Below are 22,853 nucleotides of genomic sequence, written 5' to 3'. Positions count from 1 at the left end.
AATGTGAGACTTCGCAAAGTTGAATTTGTAACCGAAGTCTGCAAACAAAACAATAATGCGATCAACGCGACACAGATGCGGCCACAACTCGTCATCCTTGAGATAAATATCATCCACATACGAGTACGCATCAGGGTCTATGCTCTCTAACAGAGAGACTACACGAGCGGCAAGGACACCAGGGCTGTTCTTATAGCCCATCGGTAATCTTTTGAAATGTTTTTGTTTGCCGCCCGAGGTAAATGCTGTCCATTCACTACTAAGAGAGGACAGGTTGTGGCTATAAAAGCCGTTGGAAATGTCAAGTGTGGTTTTAAACCGTTTTCTCACGAGACTATCGACGAGAGCCGAACTGTGGGTATTCTGTACTGCGCCAGGCGGTACAACCCATCATGCTTTGTCACAGTGAATAAAGGATTATTCATTGGTGACACACATGTTTCAATTACACCTTGATATTCCAATTGTTCAAGGATAGCCGCGACCTGAGGTCTTGCTTCACGACGCATGGGATATTGGGGTTGTGGCTGGGGCGTGGACCGCAACGGAATCTCATGGCTGGGAGACAATTTATCCCAGCCTACCTGATTACGATACAAAGCAGGCGCAAGCACCAGAGCCCACTCCTCGGCGAACTTCTTAGCTTGGTCCTTTGGCACTGTGTGCGCAAAGGACGGGAGGATCATCTCCTCCCCTCTAGGAGCATCTAAAATGAAAGCCGGGGGCCAGTCTGCCTCTGCCAATAGAATATCATACGAAGAGGTCAGATTATCCCAAAAAATCCCTTGAATCGTGCGTTGTATGTCACCTTCAATTAAAAGGACTATATTATACAGTCTGTCAGGGGGAGCCACTCTAGTGTCAGCAGTTTCTACAGTTATGAACGTATCAGTTGCTGTCGCCACCAGATATGGACGCAGTGCTTGTCGCACTACTGTAACTTCCGCCGCGCTGTCGAGCAGCGTTAGTGCCCATGTCAGGTTCTGAAGCTGCGTCCGCACTATCTGTGGCATACCTCGCTGTTAGCGCAGCAACTTGCTTCTTCTGAAACGGGGGTCGTTGACGTGCAGACTCGTCCTGCTTGCCTTTGCCGTCAGTCTGGCGGGGTTGCTCGCGACTTTGGGCACCCCGTCCTTTCCCACGGTGTCCGCCACCGGATTGTGAAGCCGATGTTTCCTGTGAAGAACGAGGAGAACGTTGTTCAGAAACCTGAAACCTATCAGGTGACTTAATTCTAGATCGATCGCGCAGATCATATGTGCGTTCACTAGACGACTGTATGGGTGAGGCAGGACGAGACCTCTGTTTCTGTGTCTGCTTCCCCCTGTTTCTTTGCTCGCCAATTTTGTTTAGGAAAATTTGGGCGTTCGTCTTTACTAGACGAGCTCAGCTTTGTTTGCTGTACTATATCAGGAATTATCACAGTTGGTTTAACACCTAAGGCACTGCTACCTATGGTCCTATAGGCTTCCGCAATTATTTTAGCGAACTCCTTAGGCATGCGAGTTCGTCCACGCGGTCCAGCTTATTAGCTACTTGGAACTGCATGGCATCGCCTTTGAGGTTGCCCATTACCATGGAAGCAACCACATCGAACACCCAGACATGCCTCATTCCCAATTCAACAGCAGCCTCCGCCCCGTGATTCTCTTGAACACGTTTAATGACGGAGGGTAGTACAGACATAGAAGGAGTGCCGAAGCACTTCGAGTTGGTCGCGGCAAAGACCTTGCCCCAGTTTGCGCAATCGGCCATATCTGGGACCAAGTCTTTCGGCAAACTAATGGTGAGAATCCTGTGTTTCTCCACAGGAGAGGTATGGAATGGAATGGAATGGAATGAGGATTTGTATAGCGCGTTGGCTACCCAGGGGCGTCCCAGCGCTGCAAAGAGATTGGGTTGAGCCGAAGAGGCTGGAATGAGTGAAGCTGAATGAAGATTTAAACCGAAGTTTTGCCTAAAAGCCAGGTTTTAAGAAGTTTACGGAAGGTGAATAGATTGGGTTCTGATCTGATAGGGAGGGGAAGAGAATTCCAAATCTTGGCTAGGTTGTAAGAGAGCGAGCGGCCTCCACACCTGGCTTTCCTAATGCGTGGTACTGATGCGAGGTGGGAGGTCGCGGATCTGAGGGGGCGGGAAGGCTGATAGGCTTTCACCAGGGGGGAATTGATGGAGGGGCCTGTTCCCCAGTAGGAGCGGTGTGCAATGCACATGCTCTTAAATTCGATTCTGGATCTCACCGGGAGCCAGTGGAGGTCCCTCAATCTGGCTCTGACTGAGGTTCGGCGAGGAATATCCAGGAGAATTCTTGCCGCGCAATTTTGAATAACCTGGAGTTTGTTAAGTATAGATTGTGGGGCCCCAAGATATAGGGCGTTTCCACAGTCCAGGCGGGAGAGGATTAATCCTTGAACCATAATCCGTCTTGAATGGAACGGAAGGAGAGGGAGAATCTTACGAAGTAGTCTCATCAGCCCGAAACATGTGGCAGCGAGCTTGGTAGCTTGATGGTTAAAGGTGAGAGTTTGGTCGAGCCAGATGCCTAGGCTCTTGATTTGCTCCTTGGGTTGCGGGGGACTTCCTAAACAGAGGGGCCAGATAGGGTCAATGGATTTCGCGATGTTATTTCCAAGGAGCATTACCTCTGTTTTGTCCCCGTTAAGTTTTAAACAGGAGCCAGACATCCAAGCAGCGACAGCTTCCAGGCATTTGTGTAAACTGTGATGAGAGTTGAGGGGAGGGTCCAGTGCTACCACTAGCTACGTGTCGTCCGCATAAGTGACAATCTTCACACCGAAGGGGCGGACGACATCAGCTAGAGGGCGTAGGTAGACATTAAAAAGGGTAGGGCTCAGGGAGGAGCCCTGAGGCACTCCACAATTGAGGGGTTTACTGGCAGAGGTGAAATCCTTCTCAAATACTTGAAAGGATCTGTCTGTGAGAAAAGACCTCATCCAATTGAGTGCTGTGCCTGACACTCCTATTTTGTCAAGGCGATGGAGTAGGATATTATGATTAACAGTGTCGAAGGCGGCACTTAGGTCGAATAGGACGATGGCCGCGGACCCGCCATCATCCAAGATCCTTCTTGCCTCCTCCGTCACTGCAATCAATGCAGTCTCCGTTCCGTGACGGGGCCTGAAGCCAGTCTGGGAAAGGTCTAGTATGTTATTGACTTCCAGGAAGTCAGTGAGAACGGAGTTAACATGCTTCTCGAGAAGTTTACTGAGCCATGGCAGGAGGGAGATGGGTCGATAGTTAGCGGGGTTAGATTGATCGAGACTGGGTTTTTTTAATAGAGCTTTAACCATTGCTCTTTTCCATAGAGGTGGGACAATACCAGTATGGAGGGAGGAGTTGAGCAGGTCTTGGATGGTAGGCAAAATCTGATGGGTTATCTGGGTGAGAGTACTGGGAGGAGCTGGGTCGATAGGTGATCCAGATTTAACCTGTCCCATGAGTTTTTCCAGGTTAATAAGTTCTAATGGAGGAAAGCTATTGAGAACATAAGTAGGACCTGTCGTGCAGCCTATGTTGATGGAATCTGTGGGCAAGGTGACAGGGTGGGGAAAAGAAGAGTTGATGGTTTCTATCTTCTGATGAAAAAACTCAGCTATTTCCTCACAATGGGTCTGAGTGTTGTTATGATACTTTGGGGCCTCGGGAAGTTGCAAGAGGGATTTGGCTATCCGATAGATCTCCTTAGGTTTGGACGCTGCCTTCTCGATCTTATGTTCAAAATATTTAGCCTGAGCTAGATGAATGTCTGCTTTGTAGTTTTTAATTGCTGTTCTATAGCTCGTTTTGTCTGCTGGGAGGTAACTGAGGCGCCATTTCCTCTCAAGTCGTTTACAGACACGTTTGGCCTCTCGTAGATCAGTCGTATACCACGGGGCTGTAGGATTGCCCCGCTTAGGATGGGAATTTTTTAGTGGTAATACTCGATCTAGGGAGCTGATGATCCATTTGTTATAGTTCTCATTGTCTTGAATGGGGATAGATGTGTTAGTGGGTTTGGTGCCTTGTAGGAGATCCTGCCACTCAGATAAAGGGATTATAGACCAATTGCTGGATCGTTGAATTGTCGGGGGTTTGGGGGGGAGGTGATGGGGCAGGGTCCAGGTGAGCGGGATAAGGAAGTGGTCAGACCAGGGAAGGGGGGAAGGGTTTCCAACATGAAGGTTTTTGCAATTACTGAAGACGGGGTCTAAAAGATGTCCTTTTAAGTGGGTGGGCCCAATGACACGTTGATGTAATTCGAGGGCATTTAAGCTCAAGGATAGTTCTCTGGTTATAGAGTCGTTTGGGTCATCCAGGTGGATGTTAAGGTCACCCAAGATTGTAAAATTGGCAGAGCTAACTGCAAGGCTTGCAGCTATCGGTAAAACCGCCTCCAGTTAGTCAAATTTCTCAGCAAGCCAATAAGGCAAATCATCCTTATTTTGGGGGCGCTTGCCCATCACTGAATTAACCATAACAGGACTAATAACCACCGCGTGGTGGTCCGTTGGTTGTCCCGCAACAGCAGGTGCCCCCACCTGCACGTTGCGTGACACGTACTGCACTAAAGCCCTATGAACTGTAATCAGGGCTGTGTGTAGTACCCGCAACTCAGCCACCGCCCCCGTGAGATAGCGGGGATGAGGTGTAAATCCGGCTAGCACCGGCCATGTGGCCCCCTGCAATCGACAACGGGCCCATTCTAGCCGGTGCAACCGCATGGGGAAGGGCACCATTAAACCAAATGGTATGCTTCCAGGCAGAAATAGGAATTTCTTGTGTCCTATACGGCGTATAGATCGCAGGTAGCTGCGTGGGAGTATAGGAAGGAAACGTATCATCGTCTGCATCCACCACCAGAAAAGTCATATAAGAGTAAAACAACTCATATGGGTAAGACGCATCAGCGCTCACCACAAAAATAACAGCCATCCCATCATCCGGCACCCCATACGTCGTCAAATGACGGTGCACGACTATGTGCGGCTATATCAACCGCCATGAGGACACACTAAAGAGTATCAACGATATCAACAGTAGCACTGGGGTTCAGAAAAAAACCTTTTTAATGATCAAGCTTGAAAGAACCTATTAGTCGAAACACAGGTAGGTTAAACCCGTCACTCCCGTTAACCGGAAACAAGAGTGAGGGTGTTGTGGACTAAAATAAGCACTACTAAGGCGTTTCAAATCAATCGACCAAACGTTAGGTGCGCCATGTTGCAGGGATTCTGCTTATGCACAGAACTATGCACAGGAAATCAGGACCTCAGTGAATTGTGGTGTACCAAAAACTCACCTCAGAACCCAGAACCCCTTATCCGACCAGCTTCACTGTCCCATTCGTTATCCGAGTTTTATCTCGGCGGTCCCAATGTATAGACAACCCAGAACAAGCGACTTAGGGTATTCTCAGGAATGGTGGGAATCAGAAATACCTGTTCGTAATTATTCTCATATCAGTCCACAACAGAATAAACAGAGACGCAGTAAAGTTTAAAGAGTTTATTTTATAAACCTCGTGTCCTAAGATGCAGTACTTTGGCTAACATAAGCAGACAAATGATTAAGATCAAAACCATCAGCATAGTTACAATACCATAGAAAATGAAAAGAGTAATCATAATAAAATGACAGTGGATGACAGCCGCCTTCCTTTCGCTAGTAAACTAATATTATTATTATTAGACTAATAAAAGGTCTCTAGGCTTGAATGAGGAACCCCATACCGTAAAGATCAGCTTAGTGGAATCACATCACAGGATCAGCTAGACTCTGCTCCCGGGAAAGCTCTTCTTCCGAATGTGTCTAAAGCATGCTGCCTGCAATATTAAAAGCACTCGACTTTCAGGTAATTGCAGCTGCGTGCGTGTTATGGCTAAATAGTGGGCCGATCAACCTGAACCCAACAACATGCACCGTCTAGCGACCCAGACTGTTTCTTTACACAATGTTCAGACCAAGGTCGCAGATCACTGTTTGGGATGTGAACAACAGACAGTTCTCATGCTGCTCCACAGGCCATAATCCTGACGCCAGACCAGTCCAACTCATGAGCCACTAAGGGGCTCATTAGCCGATCATAATCCGGGGCAGGAGACACCGAGTTCGATAAGCACAAATCCAGAGCTCATTGGAACGGACACTTTAGGCAATGAAAGACAGGCTGCACGCAAGTAAAGTAGGGAAACCGGAAGGACAATCCATAGGCTATGCTTAGAGTTGCCAGTGGTAATGTTCCATAGTATTCAAGCATCTGGTTACGAAGATGGAGCAGCCGGGACATGCTGTTGTGTGATGCAAGTTGTGCATCCATAGCATAGTACGCAGATCAACAAAAGCACCCCAGCTACAAGGGCGAGAATCAAAGGGAGACCTCCGAAGACGATGGAAAAAATAGAATGAAAAAATGCCGGGATCACACCAAATATAGTTTGAAAGGAGGTCACGAGGCCGGAGCCCACAATTTTAAAAAAATGGGCCAGGCCACTTGTTGACGAGGCATTAAAGATAGTCTGAATCAGAGCCCCAAAATGAAGTGGGAGATCAGTATTCAAAAGCGCTTGCACCTCTGTGCGCGTATTTTCTACGTGAAGGACAAATGTTTCCCGGGACGAAGTCAACGTGACTTCTTTTTCAGACAATAGAGCCCTTATTCTGCTCATCTTGTTGAACTCTGCTTTCAAGGTTGGAATGGAATGCCAGATGGATACATCGAGCCGTCCATGCGGGGGTGGGAAAAGGACGTTATTACAGCAGACTACTCTCTGTGAAACAGTACCTATGTAGGGAATTCTCACTAACATCCCACAGCAAGCTTCATTATACAATAGCAAATAACTACCGTTAGCAAGCAGCGTAAAAGACGGTGTTATAACTGGCACTGAAATCCCTTTCAGGACGCAAGCTAAATTAGGAGCGTGCACATTACATGCACCATGCAATTAAATGTGCCTACACACCACAGAGTGATCTGGAGTGGAAGTGCACTCTTCACTTTTTAACCTCTTCAGTGCCCATGACGAGATAGTCTCGTCATGGAGCACAGTCGCGCTGTGCCCATGACGAGACTATCTCGTCATGAACCCCACCCACTAATAAAACGCCCGGCACAGGAGGGGGAAAGGGCGTTGCACAGAAGGGGTTAAGTAAACCTCTTTTCCGTCCCTCACGCATCTGTACGTGAATGGGAGTGACCAAACTTCGTGCAGGAAGGCAGTACCCAGTTTTTCATATCTGCCTAGGGCATAATGTTTCATGCACGAACTGAACTTAAACAGGGGGAATGGTAATGTGATCAACCCGTGGATAAGCCACACAGCGGAGTTTAATTCGGCAACAGAGAAAGGTAAAGGTTCTAACTTTTCAATGTGCAGCAATGAGTATGGTCCCGCTTCGTTCCTTTGGCCAGTACCGCCTTGTGCTGCCTGTCACCCCCGGAGGGGTCGACACCTGGGACTGCTGCCGCTCCACTGCCCGGTGCCTGAGGAAGAACTTCGCACGGGACTCCATTGTCCAGGAGTCCGTGCGTCATCACACCTGCTTGGAAGCCCGCCTCCCTGCCCACAAGCCCTTCAAAACTGCTTGCGGAACCCGCTGGCGCGGGTCCCGCTTCGTTCCTTTGGCCAGTACCGCCTTGTGCTGCCTGTCACCCCCGGAGGGGTCGACACCTGGGACTGCTGCCGCTCCACTGCCCGGTGCCTGAGGAAGAACTTCGCACGGGACTCCGTTGTCCAGGAGTCCGTGCGTCAGCACACCTGCTTGGAAGCCCGCCTCCCTGCCCACAAGCCCTTCAAAACTGCTCGCGGAACCCGCTGGCGCGGGTCCCGCTTCGTTCCTTTGGCCAGTACCGCCTTGTGCTGCCTGTCACCCCCGGAGGGGTCGACACCTGGGACTGCTGCCGCTCCACTGCCCGGTGCCTGAGGAAGAACTTCGCACGGGACTCCGTTGTCCAGGAGTCCGTGCGTCAGCACACCTGCTTGGAAGCCCGCCTCTCTGCTTACAACCTTTGTCTATTGGTTCCCGCTCATATAAGTTCATCCATCCATCGCAGAGCGGGACGCGCCGCGGGACACCCAGGACGAAGCCCGGACAAAGGGCGGACAGTCTGAGACAGTCCGGGACAGGAGGGGGCCGGAGGGGGCCGTATACAGGTCTGCCAGTTCGCTGTTACTCTGCCCAACGGTTGGGTGATTTGTCGTTGTAACGTTATAGTCATAAGGGCAGGGCAGCGATCTGTACAGTGGTATTACGGGAAGTTGTCGCATAAGTTAGACTGTCTTATCCAGTACAGGTCTGCAGGGTGCCGCTTTGTGGTGCTAATCTATTTTAGAGTCTGGGTACAGGTCTAGCCCGATCATTATGCCTAAAGCTAAATCAGCGGTTGTAAAGTCCACTATGGATAACTATCTAGTCAAAATGGTGGATAAAATTAATAAAGAACGGAGGAAGTCCCTTGGACGACCGGGGTCTCAAAGTTCGAGCCCCACCTCTCCCGACCAATCAGGTATCCAGGCATCCATCAACCCTGATGTTAGTGTGTTTATAGATCCAATGGATAGTCCTATTGTGGTTGACACAAATGATACTTCTATTGAGGCTATGGTTATCCCTGGGCCACCTAATGATGTGGAATCTGGTCCAGAAACTATTATTGATTCGATTATTCCAAAAGTGCAGGCACCGAGGCCACAAAGAGTAATAGGATCATGTAGGAATATTAGCAAGATCAATCAGCCTAAACGAGGGGGGAATCGCCCCGTAAAAAGAAATGATCCCTCATTGTCTAATGCTCAATGTGACCAAAAAAAGAAACAGGATGGTAACGCGATCAGTTTAGATAAGGAGCAATTAGATTATTTAATCAATGCTATTGATGTTAAGTTTGACATACTTGTTAAACCCCTATTGATTAAACTGGCTACAATATCAGACGAAGTAGTCAGATTGGGAGGTTTAGTGGATACATTTATTAAGGCCGCCAAGGGAGCAAAAGATAATGGTAATGATCCTAGCCCTGTGGAGGTACCATGTAACTCCCGTAATTTGGTTGTAACGCCGGCCGAGAGTAGCACACTTGGTCTTGGGAATGTTTGTGTAGCTCCCTCAGCTGTTCCCAATTTTCCCCCGCAGTTGCCGGCCCAAGCTAAACCATCCTTTAGCACAGCCCTAAGGAAGCCGGTGGGTCCCAACGCAAATTTTAATATATGTAGTAGACATCAGCCAGACTTACCTCCGACTTGTGCACCTTTTGTGGCAGTTTTAACCAATGTTCCTCCCTTAAGTGTGACCGGAAGCAACCACGGTCTTGATGAATCCCATTCTTCATTAAAGAATAAAACCATGGATTGGCTCCACCGGCAGTGTGGTTTCCCCGTAGCTTTGTCAGGGGATATCTTAAGCACCAGAAGAGTTAACTGGGTGGGGAAATCCTGTAAGACATGTGGAGGGGATTGTATTGTTATTAATTTTTGAAATCCTCAACTTACCTCCACGGTCCTGATCAAAGCCGCTTCTCTTCCTTCTCGAGATCAAGGGATTTCTCTACGCCCCCTTGGGTTCTTTTATAGAGATCATGATATTCAATTGGATGCTGGGTATCACCAAGGGAGGACCAGAGATATGAACATGTGTGTTGACCCCACTATCCCCACGACTGACTGGTATCCCCTATGGTGGACCCAGGCATTGTGGATATGACCCTGGACGAGGGAAGATGTAGAGCGGTCCCAGTGGCCTCAGATTCAGTAGAGGCCATAGTTACAAGTGGTTCCAGTGTTTATAACACTGATGTAATAGTCGATTGTGGAAACGTAAGATCGATCCCGGGGGCTTCAGAATCAGGGGAGGCCATTTGTATAAGCGGATCCAGGGTGAACCCTACGGATGCACCAATCGCCAGTGGAATTGGAAGACCGACCACTGGCGATGGGGATGGGGTTGTATCTTCTAAACCCACTGCATCAGTTAATTGGGACCGGTGTTCTATTGCCAGCTGGAATGTTGCTGGCCTCTCACAAAAGGATGCTTGTTTAGGATGGTTAGATTTTATTAATAAGTTTAAAATCATTTGTTTTCAGGAAACTTGGAGTATGGACCCCATTCATTACTCGGGTTATGTTTCTTACCAACTGCCGGCGGTGGCTTCCACCTTGGGCAGAGCTAAGGGTGGGCTGTTAATTTTGATTTCTGTGGATGCACCACTTATTGTTAAGAAATATGTACCCATTGGGGCCCATTCCCAGATCCTATGGCTTTACCTGGAGCTGGGGAGAAATATCCTTTTAATTAATTTTTATAATAATGTTTTTGACAATGCTAGGCAGCAGGTAGTGTTTGCTTTAGAGTCTGCTCTGGATGACATAGTAACGGGTAATAATATTGTGTTCGATTTCATATGGCTAGGGGATTTTAATATTGCTGTGTGCCCATTATCTGCACATAGGGTTTGTGGTTTTGTAAATTGTTGGGGGGGAAGGCGTCTCCCATTTTCCCCATAACCCATACGGAGATTCATTAAACAAAATCTTGATGACCTACGACATTGAATTGTTGGAGAATCTGAAAGGTGCCTCTGGGGAAACTATCCCTACTTTTACGGGCCGAAATGCAAATACGGTGATTGATTTTATTTGCATTTCAACAAGCCTTAACCCATGGTGTACTGCCCCTTTGGTAGTTGATAATCTCATTAGCGATCACAACTGCCTACCCATGGAGGCCACTCTTTGGAAGGCGACACAAGGCCCCTATCCTAACACTATAGCAAATATCGAACCCCACCGTTCAAATGGAACTAGAATTAGGTGGAAGGGAGATAAAGCTGACATTCTGTCCAACTCCATTATTTTTAATTGCGCTAATGAAATTGCCGTCATTTTAGAAAGTCAAGTATTAACGGATGTAATAGTACCCAAGTTTACAAATATTAATCTCATTATTGAGGCCAAATTCACTAGGCTTCTTAAGGGGAAGACGTGCAGGCAAAGGGGGTGGTTCGACCATGCTAGCACCATTGCCCTCAAAGGTTTAAAAGAGGCACTCGTAGCTAAACCAAGGGATATTCCTTTGGTTAGGGAGCTCAGAGCCACCTATCAGGCCGCAGTTAAAAAAAGGAAGGCCGAATTGAGGCATGAGGCATGGGACAAGCTAGACCAGGCGGCCGAAACTTCTGACTCCTCCCTTTTTTGGGCAACAGTCAATAGTCCCTTTCTTAAGAGCGAGGAGATGCCTGAACTGACGGCCAATGTCAGTGCAGATAGCTGGGTCTCCCACTTCTCCGAGATTTTTGACTCGGATAAATCACTGGAGGTCGGGGGTGGGGATTGGCCTGTCATTTCCTTAGACATTTTAATTTCCGAGGTTCAGGATTGCATTACTGTTAGTAAGGGAGGAAAGGCCCAGGGGCCCGACGGGGTGCCCATTGATGTATACAAAAAAGAACCAGAGATATGGGGCCCGATACTATCTAATGTATTCAACGCAGCGGTCCGTTATGGAGTCCCAAACACCTGGGAGGAATCTATTATTATCCCCATATATAAGAAGGGGGAGAGGAGGGACGCTAAGAACTACCGTCCGATCTCCCTCCTCGATTCCTCTGTGAAAATTATGAGCAGGGTGCTTCTGGTCAGACTAGAAGAATGGGCCAATTCAAATAATATATTAGCCAATTCCCAATACGGTTTTAGGAAGGGTCGAGGGACAGTAGAACAGTGCCTCAACCTTGATCTTCTCATAGGGAAGTACACGAGGGCCAAGAATGGTTCTCTTTTCCTCTGCTTTGCAGATTTGAGCAGTGCCTTCGATATGGTGAACCATAAGATCCTATGGGAGAAATTATTGGAAATGGGGGCACCCGAGGGCATTGTTTATTTCTTGGCCCGGTTATACGCTAACCTTAGAACTAGTGTTCGCTTTGGCCCGGAAGGGGAGCGTACCTCTAAGTTCCCTATTAGACGTGGAATTAGACAAGGTTGTGTGCTTGCCCCTCTACTTTTTACACTTTTTATTAACGAGATTGACTCTGTTTTAAATGCCGTTGCTGCTGACGCCCCCAAAATCCTTGATTTCAACGTCCCAGTTTTACTTTATGCGGACGATGCCGTTATTTTATCTAGGACCCCCATTGGCCTTCAACGCCTAATGGACAGGTTTTCCCAGTTCATTAAGGTAAGGAAGTTGAAGATCAATAAAACCAAAACATTTGTTATGGAATGTGGTAAGAGCTGTAAAAAACCGCATTTGTTTTTTATTGATGGGGTTAAAGTCCAAACGGTGGACTCTTTTAACTACCTAGGTATAACATTTTCTAAGTCAGGTAGTTGGACCAGTGAGATCAACCATGTCAGAGTGAGGATGGCGAAATGCGCACATGGGGTGTTTCAGTTCGCATCTAAAATTGGGGATAAACGGATAAAAGACATGTTGAAAATTTATCAAATGAGGTGTCTTTCTATAGCTCTCTATGGTGCTGGTATTTGGGGGCATTCTTTTAGTGGTAGTCTACAAGTGGAGGAAAACCTCTTCCTAAAAAGACTCCTGTGTCTTCGTATTTCGGCTTCTACCGCTCTGGTGCACAGGGAGTTTGGTATTCAACATCTTAAAGATTCTGTAGCCCTTAGGCCACTTTTGTTGTGGCGAGCTATTTGGGCAAAGGAAGAGACCTCCTTAAATAGAGCTATCATCAAAGACTGTTTCTCTATTGATAATTATCAAAAGATTCCATGGGTCAAATTTGTCTCGGGTAGTTTCCTGGAGATCTATGGTCTTAATGTAATAGAGGATCATTATGCAGCCTCGGGTCTGACTAAAAATGAAATGAAATCTGTTTTTATGAGCCATAAGACAGAGGTGCGTGGGAGGGACAACGGTAATTTATCTACCTGTTTGTTTTATGATAGTTTCTGTGAGACGATGGATTTCCAACCATATCTGAGTTTTGTCACCAGACCCTCCCATCGGTTCGTATTGACAAGATTTCGATTTGGGATTGTCCACCATTTGGTGGCTTTTCCAAGTATCAAAAAACGCCAGAATGGTCCCTGCCCCTGTGATAATACTACTGCTCAAAGCACCTTGCATTTTTTACTATTCTGTCCGATTTATGGCAATTTTCGCTCAGCTTTTTTAAAACCTGTTTTTAAGAAATATGGAGTTAGGACAGTAAAAGATACTATGAAATTGTTCTTTAACCCGACACCTGATGTCTGCTTTTTTACTGCTACTTTTCTTCTCCGAGCCATTAAAGCAAGGCCTAGTATGATATTTTAAACTGTTTTTTCTAATGTTTTTTAAAAGTATTTTAACAGCTTGATCATTTTATTAATATGATGTTTCTTTTATTGTTATGTATGAGCTTTTATGGACTTTGTGTTTAAGCTCCGAATAAAGCCTTATGAAATGAAAATGAGTATGTTGCATCCTTCATGGACATGAACTGTTGTTTCGCAGTTAAATTAGAAGGAAGGAACAAAGATGAAGTATTCATGTAATCCCAAGGGACTTTTCCAGCCTTTAGCGTTTGCAACGTCCATGCAAACTGCATAATGGAACGCAATTGATTTTGACCATGATACAAAACAGACAAATCATCCTGCACAATGTCTACCACATATGAAACAATATTATCTAAGGTATAAATTCTGGAAGACTGGGTGTTAATGCTATTATCTATTACAGCCAATACTTTCTCCATATTGGCTTGATCAATAGCTCGTAATCTGGATGCAGCTTCAATCTGTGATAGCTTCCAAACTTCGTTGTAAACAGCATATACCCATCTTTTGGACCTGCCAACCGCAGGACCCTTAACAATATCATTCAAATCTATTTTGTCGTTCAATTGTGATAAATGAAGTTTAACAGATGCTAAGGTGGAATGTTGCAGCCAAGATTGGCATAACTTCCCTACTGAGTAGGTAGTTACAGTGTGAGAAGATTCAAAACGGGGGTCTACACGAACTTGTGTATACCCCAGTGCCAAATCCAGAAACCGATGTTGACAGGAATCTCAGCTCGTTTGCCATATTAACCACCCTTCCGGATTCAATTCAGAAATATTGAAGGATGTGTTGGAAATGTATGACTGCAACGTAGCAAGGGACAGATCCGTATGATTATCCCAAATAGGATAAGCACCCAGACCCGGAGCGGAGGGAGAATTTAGTTTTTTAGAAGTAGCCAATCCAAAACAGGTGGTCTGAAAAATTGACGAATTCAAAAATAACATGTGGTTTGTGATGAGGCAGGCACGATGCAAAGCTTCTGTTCCCTGTACCTGCCACGGTTTAGAACCCCAAACCGATTTAAGATCGATAGTAGCTTTCCACAGATCATAGCCTCCGATTGCCAACTCGTCCATAAAGGACTTGGAATACAACAATTTGGTGTGTGTCAGTCTTACTTTAAAGCAGACTCAGCCCCAACCTTAAAATAAAAGGAGGCCGGATTCGACACACTGAAATCAGAAAAATATGTGAATTTGTCCACTAACGTGGTGGAGCTGCCCAGCCTAGGGGCTGGACAGTGTTCCCATTGCGTATAATTTACAAAATTTCTAAACATATTTTCTTTGTGTAGGAAATGCGTGCCATAATGTTGATAGCAGAATTGCTCATCATAATTAGCAGTATCTAAATACAAATCCTCAGCATCAAATGCAGCATAATATTTCAAATCAGAAAACAGTGCTTCTATTGCTTGTACATCCCAATCATCCGAGTGGATGTTTTGCTTAACTACATCACCCATAGAAACACGAAATACATTTGGCACATTGATTACTTCAGTGGGACCATGAATTTGAAATTTAACAGCATCCCAAGCGATCCCATCCAGTACAGGCCAGGCAGTAATGTTCACAAAAGTCTGGTCCCTTTTCATAATATGTGATGAGGAGTGGGGGGCCAAAGTTCCATCAATTAGTCTAATTGTAGATCTTTCTTTTAGGTAGTGTCCATTTATAAGTCTAAAAAACACTACCACAAAGCCAATGGATGTAAACAAAAAAATACATATGAGCACCAGCCAAATGTAAGTCCAAGGGGGAATTAAAAAATGTCTTTTAAACCAGGCAACAAAAATCGAAACTTTTGAAGGGGCAATGGAAGTCATTGAATTAGTGTCAAAGGAGTAGCGTGACTGGGTAACTGTGGTGGATTGTAAAACAGGCAACGGGACATCCGCAGGATAAGCATACTCATTATCTTCAGGTAGACAACTAGCTGTCAGTGGCAATAAAGGATCAGTAACTGTATGCATTTCGATGGCAACATCAGGCAAGGTGGTAGGAGCCGGGGCCAAAACAGAATTTCTCAGCATCGCAGGGCAAGAAACCGCTGGAGTCATACTAAGAAGAATCGGCCACTCGCTGTAGCTTGACATTGTCAATAGAGATGTACCTGTTATCCTTGAGACCAGGAAGTGGAGGTAAAATGACTGTACGTGTACCCTGTACTCCAAGCACCGGAACTGGTGCACGATAAGAGGGGCCGAACTCCTTCTTGTTCTCCACCTTCTCACGGACCAGGTCACCAACTAGAGGTAGCCAGCCGACTACCGGAATCTGAAGCGCAGCATCAGATGTGGAGGGCACGTGTTCCTTCGCTAGACTGTCTCTGGCTTCTTGTAGATTCTGCAATACAGCACAGTGATCATCTATGTCAAAAGGTGCGGCCGAAGCTGCCATGTCTAGACCATCAAGGTCCGGGACAAACATTCGTATGCCAAAGAGCATCATGTATGGGGTCCGCCCACCCAGAGACCTTCTAGGGAGATTATTAAGTACACGTCGTACGTCATACAAGTGGGCTAGCCAGTTCCGGCCAGTACCTAAAACCCTAGCTGTCAAAGATTGCTTTAAGTCACGGTTCATTCGCTCCACCACACTATTACCCTCAGGTCGGTATGGAGACGAAAATTTGACTTGGACCCCAAAATTTCTCATGGCTTCTTTGTACGCCTTAGAGGCGAACGCAGGGCCCTGATCAGAATGAAAGGTACCACATGCAAAACTTCCAACAAAGACACACAAATCCTTGATGACAGTACGGGCATCAGCACTCCTTTGTGGCCACACCCACAGAAAACGTGTGCACGAATCCACTGCAACCAAGATGTATTTGTACGCAGTATCAGAGGTGAATGGACCGCAATGATCTAATTAAACGCACCCCAGTGGTTTATTAGATATGTACAACTGAGTCTGTGGTGGGCGCGCCGCAGTTGAAGGTTTTATCTGCTGGCAAATGTCACAATTAAGAACATAAGCATGAGCTTGTTTATGTAAACCGCACCACCAGTAACGTTGTTGTAACAGAGATACAGTAGCTGCAAAGCCGGCATGAGCAGACGCCATGCCCTCGTGAGCCGCTAATATCAAAGATGGTCTGCAGTCCGCGTTGGGAATCAGTCTGTCACCAACGTCGTTAATCCTCACTAACGGGACGTTATCAGGACCTAAGCTATAATTGTAACGAGAAGGGAAACGTCTTGGATATTTTGTTCCCTTCTCTGTAGCAGCAATAGCTGCCAAGATGTCATCATCGATCTTACTTTGTGATCTTGTAACTGCTGCTACTAAGTATGTCGCCACTGCTGTTTTTGCTGCTCGTCAGCTAGGCTGTTGCCGACAGCATGGACACCAACTCGTTGGTGACCAAGAGTGTGAATAACATTCACGAGAGGCAGATGTTCTTTAAATTCTGCCACTCGAACCCAAAGTGTTTTATGCTTAATTGTGCTACCTTTGGAATCACGGTAGTCTTTTTGAGACCAAAAATGTAGATTGTCATTGTAAGATTTAACACATTAGAACGAGTCACTCACTATAAGTGTTATGACTCGAGGATCAGCAAACTCCAGTGCAAGCACCAGAGCACGAAGCTCCGCCAACTGTGCGGTACAATCACCCAATGACTGCGTATGCACGACATCAGATTGGAATTCACCTTTCACGAAAGTACCGACCACAATTGCGCAGGCCGCTGAATAGGCATGCTCCGATCCAGTAGCCGGTTGCGCAGAACCGTCAGTGTAAATGACACAATGGTAATCCTCGAGCGGGCGCAAGGACAGAGGAGCTGGATGAACAAATTCATACTGTAAGAACTCCTGAGTCTGTAGAGCCGCGTCAAAGATATATGTGACGGTGGCCCATTGTATCCACCGTGGATGCAAAGCTTTAGAATTTGGTACTCTTGCTTTCGTCACCGCCTTAAGGGCAGGATATGGTGTTACCACCAACATGCGTTTTCCTTGCGAAAGCGCTCGTTCTTTCAGAATCGCCATCTGCACTGCCGTCAGAACTTTCTCGACAGCGGAAAATCGCAGTTCAGCCGAAGTGTACAGGTGTGATGTGTAGGCAATGGGGACGGTGTCGCCCTCATTGAACGTTAAGTACGTGAAACCCACTGCGCCTTGCACAATTCCTATGACCAGGTTAGTGTGGTTATCACGCGTCAGTAAGTATTTTGAAGCAAGAAGGTCAGCTTGCAAAGATTGCAATATAGCTGAATGCTCCGGCAGCCAGCATGATTTGGAAAAAGTAGGTTGTACCAAGGCATAAAGCGACTTGATACGCTGGGCATAATCAGGAATGTACGTTCGACCGAAATTCAGAAAGCCCAGCAAAGATTGTAATTTCTTCAGTGTCGTAGGAGCACGTAGGCATGCGCATTTCTCTAGGAAGTGCGGAGCCAATCCTCGACCTTCATTGTTGAGTTTGTATCCCAAAAACAACACTGTATATTCCGCAATGTGAGACTTCGCAAAGTTGAATTTGTAACCGAAGTCTGCAAACAAAACAATAATGCGATCAACGCGACACAGATGCGGCCACAACTTGTCATCCGTGAGATAAATATCATCCACATACGAGTAAGCATCAGGGTCTATGCTCTCTAACAGAGAGACTACACGAGCGGCAAGGACACCAGGGCTGTTCTTATAGCCCATCGGTAATCTTTTGAAATGTTTTTGTTTGCCGCCCGAGGTAAATGCTGTCCATTCACTACTAAGAGAGGACAGGTTGTGGCTATAAAAGCCGTTGGAAATGTCAAGTGTGGTTTTAAACCGTTTTCTCACGAGACTATCGACGAGAGCCGAACTGTGGGTATTCTGTACTGCGCATGTCCGGCAATGAGAGTTTAAATGCCGGTAATCCAAAACCAGGCGGTACGACCCATCATGCTTCGTCACAGTGAATAAAGGATTATTCATTTGTGACACACATGTTTCAATTACACCTTGATATTCCAATTGTTCAAGGATAGCCGCGACGTGAGGTCTTGCTTCGCGACACATGGGATATTGCGGTTGTGGCTGGGGCGTGGACCGCAACGGAATCTCATGGCTGGGAGACAATTTATCCTAGCCTACCTGATTACGATACAAAGCAGGACAAGCACCAGAGCCCACTCCTCGGCGAACTTCTTAGCTTAGTCCTTTGGCACTGTGTGCGCAAAGGACGGGAGGATCATCTCCTCCCCTCTAGGAGCATCTAAAATTAAAGCCAGGGGCCAGTTTGCCTCTGCCAATAGAATATCATACGAAGAGGTCAGATTATCCCAAAAAATCCCTTGAATCGTGCGTTGTATGTCACCTTCAATTAAAAGGACTATATTATACAGTCTGTCAGGGGGAGCCACTCTAGTGTCAGCAGTTTCTACAGTTATGAACGTATCAGTTGCTGTCGCCACCAGATATGGACGCAGTGCTTGTCGCACTACTGTAACTTCTGCCGCGCTGTCGAGCAGCGTTAGTGCCCATGTCAGGTTCTGAAGCTGCGTCCGCACTATCTGTGGCATACCTCGCTGTTAGCGCAGCAACTTGCTTCTTCTGAAACGGGGGTCGTTGACGTGCAGACTCGTCCTGCTTGCCTTTGCCGTCAGTCTGACGGGGTTGCTCGCGACTTTGGGCACCCCATCCTTTCCCACGGTGTCCGCCACCGGATTGTGAAGCCGATGTTTCCTGTAAAGAACGAGGAGAACGTTGTTCAGAAACCTGAAACCTATCAGGTGACTTAATACTAGATCGATCGCGCAGATCATATGTGCGTTCACTAGACGACTGTACGGGTGAGGCAGGACGAGACCCCTGTTTCTGTGTCTGCTTCCCCTGTTTCTTTGCTCGCCAATTTTGTTTAGGAAAATTAGGGCGTTCGTCTTTACTAGACGAGCTCACCTTAGTTTGCTGTACTATATCAGGAATTATCACAGTTGGTTTAACACCTAAGGCACTGCGACCTATGGTCCTATAGGCTTCCGCAATTATTTTAGCGAACTCCTTAGGCCTGTCGAGTTCGTCCACGCGGTCCAGCTTATTAGCTACTTGGAACTGCATGGCATCGCCTTTGAGGTTGCCCATTACCATGGAAGCAACCACATCGAACACCCCGACATGTCTCATTCCCAATTCAACAGCAGCCTCCGCCCCGTGATTCTCTTGAACACGTTTAATGACGGAGGGTAGTACAGACATAGACGGAGTGCCAAAGCACTTCGAGTAGGTCGCGGCAAAGACCTTGCCCCAGTTTGCGCAATCGGCCATATCTGGGACCAAGTCTTTCCGCAAACTAATGGTGAGAATCCTGTGTTTCTCCACAGGAGAGGTATGCGGAAAAACCGCCTCCAGTTGGTCAAATTTCTGAGCAAGCCAATAAGGCAAATCATCCTTATTTTGGGGGCGCTTGCCCATCACCGAATTAACCATAACAGGACTAATAACCACCGCATGGTGGTCCGTTGGTTGTCCCGCAACAGCAGGTGCCCCCACCTGCACGTTGCGTGACACATACTGTACTAAAGCCCTATGGACTGTAATCAGGGCTGTGTGTAGTACCCGCAACTCAGCCACCGCTCGCATAAGATAGCGGGGATGAGGCGTAAATCTGGCTAGCACCGGCCATGTGGCCCCTGCAATCGACAACGGGCCCATTCTAGCCGGTGCAACCGCATGGGGAAGGGTACCATTAAACCAAATGGTATGCTGCCAGGCAGAAATAGGAATTTCTTGTGTCCTATACGGCGTATAGATCGCAGGTAGCTGCGTGGGAGTATAGGAAGGAAACGTATCATCGTCTGCATCCACCGCCGGAAAAGTCACCCAAGAGTAAAACAACTCATAAGGGTAAGACGCATCAGCGCTCACCACAAAAATAACAGCCATCCCATCATCCGGCACCCCATACGTCATCAAATGACGGTGCACAACTATGTGCGGCTATATCAACCGCCATGAGGACACACTAAAGAGTATCAACGATATCAACAGTAGCACTGGGGTTCAGAACCTATCCGTCGAAACACAGGTAGGTTAAACCCGTCACTCCCGTTAACCGGAAACAAGAGTGAGGGTGTTGTGGACTAAAATAAGCACTACTAAGGCGTTTCAAATCAATCGACCAAACGTTAGGTGCGCCACGTTGCAGGGATTCTGCTTATGCACAGAACTATGCACAGGAAATCAGGACCTCAGTGAATTGTGGTGTACCAAAAACTCACCTCAGAACCCAGAACCCCTTATCCGACCAGCATCAGTGTCCCATTCGTTATCCGAGTTTTATCTCGGCGGTCCCAATGTATAGACAACCCAGAACAAGCGACTTAGGGTATTCTCAGGAATGGTGGGAATCAGAAATACCTGTTCGTAATTATTCTCATATCAGTCCACAACAGAATAAACAGAGACGCAGTAAAGTTTAAAGAGTTTATTTTATAAACCTCGTGTCCTAAGATGCAGTACTTTGGCTAACATAAGCAGACAAATGATTAAGATCAAAACCATCAGCATAGTTACAATACCATAGAAAATGAAAAGAGTAATCATAATAAAATGACAGTGGATGACAGCCGCCTTCCTTTCGCTAGTAAACTAATATTATTATTATTAGACTAATAAAAGGTCTCTAGGCTTGAATGAGGAACCCCATACCGTAAAGATCAGCTTAGTGGAATCACATCACAGGATCAGCTAGACTCTGCTCCCGGGAAAGCTCTTCTTCCGAATGTGTCTAAAGCATGCTGCCTGCAATATTAAAAGCACTCGACTTTCAGGTAATTGCAGCTGCGTGCGTGTTATAGCTAAATAGTGGGCCGATCAACCTGAACCCAACAACATGCACCGTCTAGCGACCCAGACTGTTTCTTTACACAATGTTCAGACCAAGGTCGCAGATCACTGTTTGGGATGTGAACAACAGACAGTTCTCATGTGAAGCAAAGGCGAGCAAGCATTTCTCAATTAATAACATGTAACTACAGTGTCGTGTGCAAAAGCAGCAAAAGTGGCAAGATGGCTTTCTAACATCTAACGCAGTTGTGCTAACTTAGCATTGTACGTATATAAATAGCGTGTTTGGGCAGTGGTGGGGGGTCCTGCTGGGTGTGTTGTTTCACGGTTTATGGCAGTGCAGTGGTGTTCGGACAGTGTAGGGGGTCATGCTGTGGCTGGTGTTTCTGGGTTTAGGGCAGTGTAGTGGTGTTCGGGCAGTGTAGGGGGTCGTGCTGGGGGTGGTGTTTCTGGGTTTGGGGCAGAGTTTGGGCAGTGTAGGGGGTCTTGCTGGGGGTGGTGTTTCTGGGATTAGGGCAGAGCAGTGGTGTTCGGGCAGTGTAGGGGGTCCTTGGGGGGTGGTGTTTAGGGTTTAGGGCAGTGCAGGGGTGTTCGGGCAGAGTAGGGGGTCATGCTGGCGGTGGTTTTTCAGGGTTAAGGGCAGTGCAGTGGTGTTCGGGCAGTTTAGGGGGTCTTGCATGGGGTGGTGTTTCAGGGTTTAGGGCAGTACAGTGGTGTTCGGGCAGTGTAGGGGGTCATGCTGGGGCTGGTGTTTCAGGGTTTAGGGCAGTGCAGTGGTGTTTGGGTAGTGTAGGGGGGTCATCCAGGGAGTAGTGTTTCAGGGTTTATGGCAGTGCATTGGTGTTCGGGCAGTGTAGGGGGTCTTGCTGGGGCTGGTGTTTCAGGGTTTAGGGCAGAGCAGTGGTGTTCGGGCAGTGTAGGGGGTCATGCTGGGGCTGGTGTCTCAAGGTTTAGGGCAGAGCAGTGGTGCTCGGGCAGTGTTGGGGGATCTGTGTGGGCTGGTTTTTCAGGGTTGAGGGCAGAGCAGTGGTGTTTGGGCAGTATAGGGGGATGTGCGGGGTGGTGTTTTAGGGTTTACAGCAGAGGATTGGTGTTCGGGCAGTGTAGGGGGTTGTGCTGGGGTTGGTGTTTCAGGGGTTAGGGCAGTGCAGTGTAATTTGGGTAGTGTAGGGGGTCGTGCAGGTGGTGGTGTTTTAGGGTTTAGGGCAGTGCAGTGGTTTTCGGGCAGTGTAGGGGGTCTTGCTGGTGGTTGTGTTTCAGGGTTTAGGGCAGTGGTGTTCGGGCAGTGTAGGGGGTCTTGGTGGGGGTGGTGTTTCAGGGTTTAGGGCAGTGCAGTGGTGTTCGGGCATGGTAGGGGGTCTTGCAGGGGGTGGTGTTTCAGAGTTTAGTGCAGTGTTGTTAGGGTTGTGTAGTGTGTTTTGCTGGGGTGGTGTTTCAGGGTTTAGGGCAGCGCTTTGTAATTCGGGTAGTGTAGGTGGTCATGCAGGGGACGGTGTTTCAGGGTTTAGGGCAGTGCAGTGGTTTTCAGGCAGTGTAGTGGGTCTTGCTGGGGGTTGTGTTTCATGGTTTAGGGCAGTGATGTTCGGGCAGTGCAGGGGGTCTTGACTGGGGGTGGTGTTTCAGGGTTTAGGGCAGTGCAGTGGTGTTCGGGCAGTGTAGGGTATCGTGCGGGGGCTTGTGTTTCAGGGTTTAGGGCAGAGCAGTCTTGTTCGGGCAGTGTAGGGGATATGTGTGGGCTGGTGTTTCAGGGTTGAGGGCAGAGCAGTGGTGTTCGGGTAGTGTAG

Source organism: Triturus cristatus, chromosome 1_1 (genome assembly GCF_964204655.1).
Source record: "Triturus cristatus chromosome 1_1, aTriCri1.1, whole genome shotgun sequence".
NCBI lineage: Eukaryota > Metazoa > Chordata > Amphibia > Caudata > Salamandridae > Triturus > Triturus cristatus.
The sequence above is the reverse complement of the archived record's forward strand: the minus strand, read 5'-3'. Positions refer to the sequence as shown.